The following is a 14,620-nucleotide window of genomic DNA, read 5'->3' on the forward strand; positions in this document are numbered from 1 at the left end:
AATCTGTGATTCCTTTTTTCACCTTTTAACAGTTTGTCCGATGAAATTTACTGCTCCATTTTTGGGTAAGTAAATATTCAATATGATAAGTGGTTCCTGGTTTACTATCCTTTGAGCATTATGTAGTGTCCCTTCTTGTCTATTTTTATGGTTTTAACCTTGAGGTTCATTTTGTCAGAGATTAGGATTGCCACCCCAGCTCTTCTTAGTTGCCATTTGCCTTGTATACTTTCCACCAGACTTTTATTCTTAGTTTATTTTTGTCTGTGAACTTAAAGTTGTGTCTCTTGCAGGCAACAGATTGCTGGGTTATGTTTCCTGAGTCAGTCCTCAATACTTTTTCTTTTAATGGATGAATTTAGGCCTTGGAATTCAGAGTTATTATCACAATCTGTGGATTCATTGCTGTCATATTATGTGTTGCATTTTGGGTGTTTTCCTATCCCCCTTCATATCAGTGTGCACTGATTGTGTGTGAGGCTTCTTTCTTGTCTTCTTTTCCCTCTGAGGCCCTATTATCTTGTTAATTGCTGTTGACAGTTGGCTTTTGGATGGAGTTGGGCTATATGGTGGGCTCCTGCTTGTGCTTGGTGGAGGTTGATCCCCTGGCCAAAGTGAGTCTGGCAGGATCTTCTGCCGGGTCAGATGTCTTGCAGCATAATCTCTGAGTCTTTCCTTGTCCTGGAAGATCTTTATCTCCCCATCTATATTAATAGATTATTTGTAAGGGTAAGGGATCCTTGGGCAGGAGTTTTGTTTCTTTCAGGTTTTGGAAGATGTTGCTCCATTCTCCTTCCTCTTCAAAATATCTACAGATAGGTCTGAGCATATTCTCACCTGATATCCTTTGTATGTAACTGTTTTGTTTTCTCTTGCTGGTCTTAAAATTTTCTCTTTTTCCTCAAAGTTGGATGTTTTTACTATTATATGTCTTGGTGAGTTATTCTGGGAGTTTAGTCTAGTTGATGACCTTTCTCTTTCCTGTATGAGTGCCTGGTTCTCAATCATTAAAGTGGGAAAGTTTTCTTCCAGAAATTCCTTCGCTATTTTGACTGTCGACTTGTGTGGTGTGTACTTCTCTGGTAGACTGATTATTCAAATATTATTCCTCTTCATAGCATCTGTTATTGATCTCAGGCTCTCTTCAGCTTCTTTAATTTTCCTATGTGACTCTCTTTCTTGCTTTCTGAGATATGTTTGAGGGTCTTTGAGATCACAGATATGGTTCTCTACCTCCTCAAGTCTAATGGTAAATTTTGTAACTTTGTGTGTGACTTCTGCTACCTCATCCTTTATCACCTGTATTTCCCTTTGGCGTATGGACTCCATCCCCTCTATTGTGGACTTCATCTCCTTTATCAATGCATCCTTATACTGCATTTCTTCCCTTAGCTCCTGTATTACTTACTCCAAGCATATTTCTGAAGATTTCATTCTGTGGCAGATCCATGTCTGATTCTTCTATGAGTGTCATTAACTCTGTTACTGTGTTTTGTCTCTCTGGTTTTTGGTTGAGAGTGATGTGGTCTATTGATTCTTCCTCAATGCTTTTGTAGGCCCCATGTTCCTGGGTGGCCCAGGGGCCCTTAGGTCTCTGTCTGTGTTAATGTTAGGGATGCTTTCAGGGTGCTGGCTATTACTTACTATAGAGGTGGGTCAGACTGCCATGCAGGCAGAGTTCCTCAATGGTTCAGTGGCCAACAGTAGTAAGGAGTTTCAGTGACTGGAGTGGGGGCTGGAGCCTATATGTATGCATGTTCTGTCATGCCACGCTTAGCAGACTTTTTTCTGGTTTAATTAATTTTTTCCTTTAATTTTTAAAGATGCCAAATAGAAGGCAAAGGTAGGGGAGGCCTTGCTGCCATGGGAGGTGGTGCTGATCTAGGGCTCTGAAGCTAGGCTATGCGTGGGGAATGTATAGATCAAGCACACACTCTCCCTGCTCCCTGAAACCCTGAGTGCTGAGCTAGTAGGCAGAAGCAGGCACAAAGGGAAGTGCATGGCAGCAGCATGAGGCACCTTCTCTGCCTGCCCTCTCCCTCTACCACCCCTCCTGCGCTGGTAGGGACAGGCTGGAACAGCAAGATAGTGGAAGTGCTCAGAGCATTCATGGCATGGGCTGGCCCATGAGCAGGCAGAGGTGGTACAGGTGGGAAGTGAAGGGCAGGGGCATGAGCCTCCTATGCTGGTGGTGGGACTGGGGCAGCAAGGTTGAGTGTTCCGGAACGCTGTTGGTCCTTAGTGCTGCAGTAACATGGGCTAGCTGGGAGCGGGCAGAAGCATCAAGGGCTCAGATGCCAAGTGGCAGAGGGAGTGGCAGGGAGTGCCCAGGGCTGCTGGCTCATAGAGTGCACTGCAATGAGGCCACCCAGAAGGGAGCAGAATCAACTCTGGCGGGAGCGGGAGGGCTGGCAGGGGTAGCAATGGAGGGGTACCAACTAACAATGGAAATGGATCGCCCCGGTCTTAAGTCACATGACCAGCTACAGGTAGACTTCAGGTCAATTACTGAGGCCCTAGGTAAACGGAAGAAGAGACCCAAGCCTGGGGGCGGATCACTGCCTTATGGGGAGAGGGGAGCTTCAGGAAAGGGAGAGTTCTCTCCTAGTGGAGCACGAGTGGCCAGCTGTTTCAGGGGTCCCACCACAGCCGCGTTATTTCTTGAGGGGGCAGTGAAGCAACAACTGGCGTAGAGACACGGCCTAGGGGTGGCGTGAGTCAAGTGCTGCCGAGGCAGCAGTGGCGGCCACTGGGGCAGCTCAACCTGATGAGCTGAGATATCGCAAGGATCAGATCCAGTCTGTGCCGCTCACCTGGGCACATTCTTGACCGCCAATCCACTCCTATGTTGCTGCATGTCAAGTCAGCATCCAAGGCTTTTTAAAAAGTAAATGCAACTAGTGATCAAAAGTTTAAGAAACTATTTCTTTATATTTTTCTTCTTATTTTTCTAAATATTGGAACAATTTTCCAGTATATATGCAGTATGAGTTGTAAATACAGACACACAGAGTGCTTAAAAAATTATGTGAAAATATGAAATTAAATAATGGATTTTCCATAAACTTTTTGAAGCCTTCTTGCATATATATTTTTAAAATCATATATATAAAATACATAATAAATAATGATTTATATACTAATGGAATAACTTTTTTATGCTATCATTTATGTTAATAAAAATTACCTAGGCTATGTATAAATGATCTTCTCTAAAAATTGCATACCTGTAACATATCCAAATACACTTCTATTAGACAATGTTCTCTAGGATCACGTGTCAGGATTTACATACAGGAACGTATTTTATTTGTACTTGCTTGTGCTTTGTTGCTATGTTTGTCAAGTGCAGTTTTCATTATTTAGCTACTTTTTACAGTTATCCTTTATGTTCCTCAATGAAACTAAATGATTATTTTAATTTGCCACATTATTTAAAGTAAATTCTTTAAGCAAATATAACACCAATTATAATCCTTCCCTTTAACCATCTTCATTTTCCACCCCAATCTCCAAAGTTATACTTTTAAAAACATCTTTCATCACTCTTCAAAGTATAATTCAAGTTCAGGATCAGTTTTACCACTCACATCTTATTGCAATAAGTAGAATCAGCAATGGTAATTTTTAAATGGCATATGAAAATAAATGACACTGTGCCTTAATACACTCCACATTGATATTTACTAAAAAATGATCACACTCTTCTATATTATACAATATTTTTTAACTCATGTCATTATAACAAAGTCACTAAACTCATTAGAAAATAGCTGACTATAAAGAACTTTTTTTTCACAGCACAATGAAGGAAAAACAATCTAAATATTTGTCATTGGCTTTCACTCCTCTTTCTTTTCTCCCTTTCTTTTCTCCTTTACTCCACTTGCACTTCATTTTGATAGCTTCATATTTTCTGATATCGTTAATAATAAGGATGTTCTTAAAGCATGAGTTTTGAAGATAGAGTTTTAAAGGTTTTCTTTAAAATGATTCAAACTTAGATAAAGAAAGATTAGGTCAGCTTCCATTTACATTAATCTGTCTCCCATCAAGACATTTTCTCGACAATATCTATCTCCCACGTCAACCAATGAAATACTTTGTAATTTTTCATTATGTTGAGCAATCTTCCTGAAGGAATTGTACTCAAATAAAAATATCTTTCTTTTGAAAATTAATTTATCCTTGTTTTCTGATGAATTCACCTTTGGAATTAGCATTTCTAATTAATTTTAAAAATAGATTTGAACATAAATTTCTTTTTAAAAATATAATTTTATTTATTTTATGTTGTTGAGAATAAGCAAAACGTACACCAAATCAACAGTTTCTACAGTGATCATTTAATGGCATTGATCACACGCTTCTAAATGTGGAGCAATTTTCACCCTCTTTTCTGAATTGGCTTTCTTTCATGCCCCTAAATTTACTACCCTTTCAGAATCCTATTTAATCTTTCAATTTGCCAATGCTGACTTGATTTCATATATATAGTTCTTAAAACAGCATGATGCTCAAACAAGACATTGTTTTTTTAGACAAATGAAATTATTTCTTAGTTTAAATGAATGTTTTTGGTCTGCAGTGTAAAGATTATCTGGGGGAGTAGTTTCAGAAGTTCGTCTGACTTTCATAATGTCAGAATGTTCGGAGTCCATGAGAGTTTATTTTCGGTTCTGGATTCCCTCTTTTGATTATGAGTAGTTTATGATTAGATTATGATTATGGAAGTTTGGGTCAAAATGTTTACTCATGGTAGCTGGACAACATCTAAGTTTTCTGGTGTGATACATGGTAAAGAAGGCAGTAGTTAATGGAGGACATCAGCCACTTATTCCATATTTCCTTACTATCCCCCTGTCCTTCCTCTATTGTTCCTTGTGAAGAGATGCCAAGTGCTTTGACTTGGATTGCTGCTTCCCAAGTCTGTAGACCACAGGCACTGTCCATCAAACTAGCAGGTAGAACAAACACACTAAACATGCTAGTAGGCCCTGAAATCTAAATTTCCAAACCAATAAATCAAATTCTGTGAGGTTTTTGTTATATATAAGCAACCTCAGAAGTAACTCTTATTAGTAATATTTTTGCTATTGCAAATGTTTCTTTTCTAAAACTTTTGTCAATTCAACATTTTGCCGTTGGATAATTTAATTGACACTAATTGCAGTAATCTGTTATGCCATTTTTTCCATAATCTAAATAATATTTTCATCACTGTTAAACCCCTCCCTCACTCCTCTCCCATCCACCCCTGCAACCACTGAAAACTTTGTTCTCCATGTACTTTGTTTTTCTTTTATTTTTCTGTAGGGGAGATGATACTATAGTTGTACTTTTGTGATTGATCTACTTCATTATGCTTAACCTCTTCCAGTGCAACACCTATCAGCACATTGTGCTTCATTTAAACTTAAATCTACTATTATCAACACCTAAAGATCATTGGAAATATATTTTATAGAAATGTATTTATTTAATTTATTACATTTTGATTAGGAGATTACATGTTCACTACTGGAATTTATTTGGATGCCGAAAAGTAAATCATATTGGAAGTTATAGGTGTGAATGCTAGGTTAAATGCAGTGTGTTATGCACAAATAGAATGTTCAAAGTAACAAATGTAGAGTTGAGAGTGGGGAATTGATTGTAGATGCATGCATAGGATGCAGGAAAGTAGCAGCACTTGAAACTGAAGTGAAAATAGCAGAATATCTCTTGCTTATATTCCTCATCTAGATTCCTGATATCTAGTGTCATATACAGTGTCTATTATTATATCTTCTAAGCTGAAAACAGTTTCCTTCTTTGTTAGATATGAATTTGTGCCTCCTAAATCCTAATGATCTTTTTCTTTTGTAATTCATGTTCAATGCATCAAGTCTGTTCTTGAGATGTTCTCAGAATTCAGATGGGATCAACTCAAGGTCATATTTTGTCTCTCAGGCATATGTTTTAATTTACCTCAGCTTCCACCTGAACTCAGGCCCGGCCTCATTTTAGCTACTGTTATTGAACTTCTCCATTGTTTCGTCCCCCAAGTGTTGTCAATTTGATTATTGTGTATTCCATCTGAAGAAGTCCATGTTATAATCACCTTTTGTGTTGTTGCAAAAAGGTATTTTCAAAGAAGAAGTTTTTGGTTTTGCAAAATTCAATCATGCAATCTCCAGTTTTATTTCTATCACCAACACCATATTTTCCAACTAATAATCCGTACAGTTTGTTTCCACATTTGGATTCCAGTTGCCAATAATGATCAATTCATCTTGATTGCATGCTTGATCAATTTAAGACTGAAGATATTGGTAGAACTCTTGAATTTCTGCTTCACTAGGTTTAGTTGTTGGTGTGTAAATTGGAATAATAGTTGTATTGAATGGATTTCCTTGTATACAGACAGATACCATTCCATCACAGACAGCATTGCACATTAAAATAGATCTTGAAATGTCTTTTTTTGATGATGGACATGATGCCATTCCTCTGAATCTGCCATTGCCAGCATAATAAACCTTATGATTTTCTGATTCAAAATGACCAATACCAGGCCTCTTCAGTTCATTGATTCCTGTTATTGTTTTTGTTGCTGTTAAGTGCCATAGAATCGGTTCCAACCCCTAGGAACCCTCAGCACAACAGAACTAAAGACCATATGGTCCTGTGCCATCCTCACAATCTTTCCAGACCCAAGCTCACTGTTGCAGCCACTGTGTCAATCCATCTTACTGAGGATCTTCCTCTTTTTTGCTGTCCTTCCACTTTACCAAGCATGATGTTCTTCTCAGAGGACTGGTCTCTCCTGACTATATTTTCAAAGTATGTTAGACAAATTTTTGCCATCCTTGCCTCCAAGTCACACTCTGACCACATTTACTCCAAGTTAGATATGTTTGTCCATGGTACTTTGAGTATTCGTGTCCAGCACCACAATTCAAGTGCATTGATTGTTTTTCGGGCTTCCTTATTCACTGTATAACTTTCACATGCATATGAGACGATGGAAAATACTATGGCTTGGGTCAAGCACACCTTAGGCCTCAAAGTAATTTCCATGCTTTTCCGTACTCTAAAGAGGTCTCCTGATTTACCTAACACAATATACCCTTTGATCTTTTGCGCTACCTCCATGAGCATTGAGTGTGGATCCAACCAAGATAAGATCCTTTACAACTTCAAACATTTTGCCATTTATCATGATGTTACCAACTGGTCCAGTTATGAGGCTTTTGTTCTTTACATTGAGTCACAAAGCATGCTGAAGGCTATAATCCTTAATCTTCATTAGCAACCCCCTCAAGCTCTCCTCAAGTTCAGCATCCAAAGTTGTGTAACCTGTACATCTCAGGTTGATAATAAACCTTTCTGCAATCCTGATGCCGCATTCTTCTTCAGATAAGCCAGCTTCTCTATAGGAATAAGTATGGTGAGATACAACCCCATTGGAAACCTTTCCTGATTTTAAAACATGCAGTATTCCATTCTTATGTTGACTTAACTGCTTCTTGATCCATGCAGAAGCTCTTCATAAGCACAGTAAAGGGGTCTAGAATTCCCATTCTTTTCAAGGTTCTTAATAATGTATTTTGGTCCAAACTGTGAAATGCCTTCGCATAGTCCATAAAACACCAGTAAACATCTTTCTGATATGATCTGCTCTGAGCTAAGATTCATCTGATAGCAGCAATGATAGCCCTCACCCCCATCCTCTTTTAATCAAGCCTGAACCTCTAACAGCTCCCTCTCAATGCAGTGCTGCAACCATTGTTAGATGATGTTCAGCTAAATTTTGCTTGCATGTGCTATCAGTTATATTATTCTATAGCTGCACATTCTGATGGGTATGTGGACAGATAGAGCTCTTTGGAATGTATACAACTATATATCTTTTCTAGTTAGTTGCCCAAGTAGCTGTCTTCCAAGTTTCCTGGCGTAGATGAGTGAGCGTGCCCACTGCTTCATGGTTTCAAATGATGCTCATTCTTTACTGAAGCCTTGCTTTTGATTAATATGTCCAGTGCTGCTTGAAATTCTTCCTTCAGCACCGTTGGTACTTGCCCCTATGCTACCTCCTGAAATGGTGGAATGTGTGCTATGTTTTTGGTATAATGATTCTGTGTATTCTTTCCATCTTCTCTAAGGCTTCCTGCATCATCCAATATTTTGCCCATAGAATCTTTCAAGGTTGCAATTCAAGGTTTGAATATTTTCAGTGTCAGATATGCTAAGTTTGTTCTGCCCCTTTTGCTTTCTCATTCTGGGTCTTTACACATTTAATATTTTTTTTGTCTTTGTCTTCTCAAGCTTCCATTTGAAATATTCTGTTAAGCTCTTTGACTTCATCTTTTTGGTCACTTGCTTTAGTTACTCTATGATTAAGATGTCCTCTCACAGTTCATTAGGTCTCTGCTATTAGTGTTCAATGCTGAAACTCTTTTCTTGAGATGATCTGGAATTTCAGGTGGGATACGCTCAAGGTTTTATTTTGGCTCTCAGGGACTTGTTCCAATTTTCTTCAGCTATATCCTGAACTTACATATGAGCAAATGTTCTGATCCACAATCTGTCCCTGGCCTGGTTTTAGCTGCTGATATTGAGGTTCTCAATCATATCTTCCCACAGATATAGTCTATTTTATTTCTGTGTATTACATCTGGGAAAATGCATATGCATAGTCTTTTGTGTTGTTGAAAAGATATATTTGTTATGAGTCTTGCAAAATTCTATCAAGAGATCTTCAGCTTCATTTTCTATCACCATGTCCATATTTTCTAACTATTTTTTCTTCTTTTTTTAAAAATCATTTTATTGGGGCTCATACAACTCTTATCAAAATCCATACATACATCAATTGTGTAAAGTACATTCGGTGCCCTTATCATTCTCAAATCATTTGCTTTCCATTTAAGCCCCTGGCATCAGCTCCTCATTTTCCCCTCCCTCACTGCTCCCCTCTCCCTCATGAACCCTTGATAATTTATAAATTATTATTTTGTCATATTGCATTTCCATCACCAATATTTTTCAGTGCATCTTGATTGCATATTCAATCTATTTCAGACTGAAGTATGGGGTAGAATTCTTCTTTATCACCAGCTTTTGTGGTTAGTGCATAAACTTGATAAATGATTACATTGATTGAATTTCCTTGATGGTGGATAGATCAAATCCTATCACAGACAGTATTTTATTCATGATGGATTTTACAATGTCGTTTTTATAATGAATGCCAAGCCACTCCTTGGGATTGTGTTATTCCCAACACAGTAAATCAAATAAATTTACGATTAAAAATGCACAATACCGGTCCATTTCAGCTAACTAAAGATGAGGAAATTAATATTTATATTTTCCATTGCAGTTTTGACAAATTCCAACTTTCCTAGATTCATACTGAGCTCCACATTCTTATCCTTAGCAGATTTTTCCAGTGGTTTCTCCTTATCTTGAGTTGTGCCCCATCAGCCATCAAAGGTCCAGAAGGATTCTCTCCCACAGGTTTTATCCAACTCAGGTTACCGTGGTCAACTCCATTCTCAGAAATCAGCTGTGAAACCTGAGGGTCTCATCCTCTGGCACTCCTGTGACAATGTCCTGTTTTATTTTATTGGGCCTTCAGCATCTGGCAATGTTTCAAAACTACGCGTATGGTTTTCAGCAACTACTCCGTCCATCGTTGGGAGCTGAGTCCTTCTGATTTGTCTGTTCTGACTCTGGAGCCCCCACTGACACCTGGGCACTTTTGGTGACCCTCCTGGCATTCATGAGAGCAGTGGTGCAGCTTTCAGCACCACAGCATGCAAGCCACCACAGTACGACACATTGGCAGACAAGTGATGGCCACTAATACCCCGAATGCCAATGTTTATGCATGCCATTTTATTTTCTACCATGTCCAGTATTCCTAGATCCATACTTAGTGCATTCCAAGTGTCTATTAGTAATTGACATTTGCAGCTGTTTATTCTCTTTTTGAATCATGCTCCATCAACAAATGGCAGTCCCAAAGACCCTACTCCCAAGTGCGTTTTCCATCCATGTAATTATGATGGAGTTTACTTTGAGAAAGCAGCTCTTCCTCCCTCGTATTTTGAGTGTTTTCTCCCTTGATGGCTCATCTTCTGTCACTGTCTCTGACAATGGTGTGCTTCTATTTATGAGGTTTCGGTATCTAAGAAAGTTTTGATGCTATTCATCTTATTTTCAACGGCTACTTTCTCAGAAGTGGACAGCCTGTTTCTTCTTCATTGTCACTTCTTATTCTGGGAGCTCTGCTGAAACCAGGTCATTTTGGGTGACTCTGCTGGTGTGTTTGAAACACCGGTGACATCTCTTCCAGTATAACAGCCACATACAAGCTACAGCAGTCTGACAAACTGACAGACAAGTGGTGGAATTGCCTTGTATACATGAGCAATGGGCCATCAATAAAGAAGACTAGAGATCAAGTTATACCTTTGTTGGTGAAGAATGTTTGTGACCAATAGAGTGTGGGCTGGTGGGGAACTAGAAAGGTAAATATGAAGCTTTTGCTGACCTTGAGGGGCTCATTTTTGTACAGCTGGATTCACCAGTTGGATAGAAACCTGTTACAAAACAGTATCCAAAGAAGGATTAGGGAGATGAAACTAGGCTACACTGCAACTGATTTCGTTCTTCTAACTTTTAAATTTTCCCTCAAAGCAACTCATGACTTCCTTAAAAACAATATTTGCTTATAAGCCCTTAGTTCAACAAATCTTATGAGATGGTCAACAGGGAAACTCAGTAGATGTTTCCTGATGATAAAATGTGGAATTTTGTTGCTATTGAGAAAAATATATTAAGTAGACAATCCTTGAACCAGAAATAGATTATGACTTAATTTATAGTGGTCTTCTTTTTGTAATTTTTGGTCTAAACTTTTGTTTTTAAATATATTGAGCTCCTAAAGTTTGCTCTTCATAAGCTTTATTCCTTTTAAACCCTCATTTTTATACAAGTCTCAATCAAGAAAATCAAGGTTAGATTTGTTATAATCCTTGTAGATAAGTAAAAGAAAAGGGTGAAATACAGTAACATGGTTTGAATATTTTAAATTTTGATTCGGAAGTACTACAATTCACCAAATTCTCAGAATTAAAGTTTAAAAATAATGCTTTACAGGTATCTTCAATACACTAGAAGAAACATCTGTTTAAATATACTGCCAATCTGAATGAGTAGCAGTAGCAGTTAACACAACTAAAGGCAACATCTACAGCCATCCAGAGAAACAATGTGACCCTAGTGAGAAGTGTCACTAACTTTTACCAGTTTAGACACAATCTCCTTTTAAAATTGGCATTAAATCGATTGTATTTTCTCCAGACTATATTACTTGAAATGGAGTAGATTGACAATTTGGAGGAATGGTAATGTGATTTAATTGACAAATAAAAAGGGAGGAAAATGCATACCTCCTGAGATAATATATTGCGTCTCATGAGTAACAATAAAATAATTCATATACAACAATGGCATGGCGCTCTTGTGGAATGGTGGGTTAAGTATTCAGCTGATAATGGAAAGGTCTGTGGTTTTAACCCAGTAACTACTCTGGGAAAGAAAGATGTGTCGTCTGCTTCCCTAATGGTTTACAGCCTTGGGGATCCTGTGGAGCGGGTTAACCTGCTTTGCAAGGTGGGACAGACTCAACATACATGGCCATCTCAACACTGTTAGTGTTTATGTTGGATGGTCATTGATGAGTAATCATGTGGTATTATTTTAGTGCATGATTTTTTGTTAAAATAAAGAGACACTATCTAGGATTAACAGGCAAAAATAATGAACACATATATTATATATGTATCACTGTCTGACAGAATCTGAATTAGAAAAGAGTGTTGGATTCATCTCTAATTTGAGCAGTTCTTGGAATCTCAATGACAGGGATTTATGCTTCATGTTTATAAGGTCAACTCTTAAGAAAACTAACTGTCCCCTACCACCTAACATTTCCACACCTCAGACTGCCATTCTAATGACGAGGAAAAATAGCTGTGCTCTCAGGGCAGGAGTGTAACTGTGGTAGTTATATAATTAGTTGTCAAATTGAGACTGAAGAGTGAAGGGGTGGAGGTTAGCCTGTCAATTAGGTTGCAGCTTGACCACCTCATTTGGAGGCACTAAGGAGATAATAGCTCACTGGAGGTGGGACAGACACATTGTCCCTGTGAGATATTACTGGCGAGTCTGAGAGCTACGCTGATGGCGTCAGAGCCCTGGAGCTAGAGGAGCTATGTGGAGACCCGCACCAAATTCACACCACCACCACTGGATCCATAAGACTTTCCACCTGCTGACCTAAGATCATCCTGCATTCAGCATCCTTGCATGTGTTTCATGAGTCTGAAGAGGAATTTATAGATTGGTTTTGGACATATGGGCTAATATCCGACTTACGGACTTGATCTGGACTGGGCTGAAGTGTTTTCTCAATATTCAATTGCTCTTGTATATAAAGCTATTTTTTATGTGTATACTTTCTATTTATTAATAAATAAATCATTTTATTGGGGGCCTGTACAACTCTTATCACAATCCATGCATCCATCCATTGTGTCAGGCACATTTGTACATTTGTTGCCATCGTCATTTTCAAAACATTTTCTTTCTACTTGAGCCCTTGGTATCAGTTCCTCATTTTTTCCCTCCCTTCTCCACCTTCCCTCCCTGATGTCTTACACTGACTGATGTCTTCCTTTACCCACTTTTCTATTGTCAACCCCCCTGGGAAAAGGCTAGAGGTAGATAACTGTGATCGGTTTCCCCTTTCTCCCTGCACCTTACCCTCCTGGTGTGGCTACTCTGCATTATACACATATGACTCTCAATGAATTTCTTTCTCTAGTCTACTCAGACTAGCACAATAACCAAAAGGATTTCATCTCAGAGAGAAGAAAGGGAAGATTCTAGCAAAGAATTATGCATAGTTCTTATCATACCACAGTATGTCAATTCTCTAGGAATTTCTAACAAAACAAACCAACCACAAAACAAAAGTAAATTGTGCTACTAATAATCAGGTCTGCTTATACAAAAAAGATTTTCTATATGAAAATTTAAATTGTTGGGTGAACTGTAACATTGTGTTGTATTGACTTATTTGAATATTCCTTTTTATGAAAATCATACTCTCTGAACTCATGCCTCTCTGAAACTGTAGTGCTATGTACTTATGTAGAGACCATTTAGGACAGGGGTCCTCAATTTGTGGATCATAACCCCTTTGGTGGTCGAATGACCCTTTCACAAGGGTTGCCTGATTCATAACAGTAGCAAAATTACAGTTATGAGGTAGCAATAAAAATGGTTTTCTGATTGGAGTGGGAGGGTGTCACCACAACATGAGGAACTGTATTAAAGGGTCACAGCATTAGGTTGAGAACCACTGTTTTAGGAGGAAATTCCAGGGGGCTTGTCGAGGGAGGGGGAGACGGAAATCCTGTTCAACCCTGTAGTCAGAAAGATGGAAACGATGAAATACATTCTATTTAATTTTCAGTCTACTCCTCCAACTATAGGCTAACTGACATTAACAACATATCCAACGACCTATAATTTACACTTGAGGAAATCTACTTTGCAGAGGAAGTTTTTTTTTTCCTAAATGAGTTTATTAAGCATGCTGTCAATACAGTCTGTTCTTTAATTCATGGGTTGGACTTTCATAAACTTTTCAATTATGACAGAATTAATGAGCCTGTTAATTTCAAATATTTTGCAACAATACCTCTAAAGACTGCATTTTCTCTTGAACTTTGTATTTAACATATGTTGTGCCTGACTTTAGATTTCTATAGATCATAAGACACCAAGAAATAAGTGTCCTTTTTGACTGATATTTAGAAACATCAAAACATTCGAACTTGAAGTCAGAAAAAGCTGTGAGAATGAGTTTATTCAGAGCATATATTTTCCCTGTGGTTTAATTAAAGATTGGTAATTAGGATTATTATGTGTTGTGCCTTATCTTGAATTCTGATCACTGAGCTTTGTTCCCAGTTGGCCCTTTTGATCTTTTATTTCATGCTCCAAATACTTTTACCAATTTGAGTCTAGCAACACACACACACACACACACACACACTCCTCTTTGTGACTCAATTTATAAAATAAATGTGCTACAGCAGCTCAGGGAGAATATTAACAAAGATAAAACAGAAATTTTATGATGAAGTTATTTCTTTGAAAGTGTTCTGCCCAAATTTATTTCTCTTATCTATTTTCCTCTGTTTTAAAATGTTATTACTATAAACTCATTATAAAGTAGTTCGCAATTGTTATCAGTGGATTATGTGTGTCCACAAACATCTATTACACCTTTCCCTCTGATTTTCATATAACTTATGGTTTCAATAATTTTTAATGGAAAGCATATTTTATTCTTTTTTTAAAAATAGGGAAAAACATAGAGAAGATATTTCAAGAAAAATCAATTGCAAGATATTGCAGTCCCTGGCCCCCAAATTTAGTCAAAGTTTACTAATTCTGTTTGTTCAAGGAAACCTAGAAACTTAGTTGAAGCAATAGGCTATGAGTCCTGAATATAAGTGCTTTGGAAATTTGATAGATTCACAATGAAGCTTTA

The sequence above is a fragment of the Tenrec ecaudatus genome, chromosome 9, assembly GCF_050624435.1.
Source record: "Tenrec ecaudatus isolate mTenEca1 chromosome 9, mTenEca1.hap1, whole genome shotgun sequence".
NCBI lineage: Eukaryota > Metazoa > Chordata > Mammalia > Afrosoricida > Tenrecidae > Tenrec > Tenrec ecaudatus.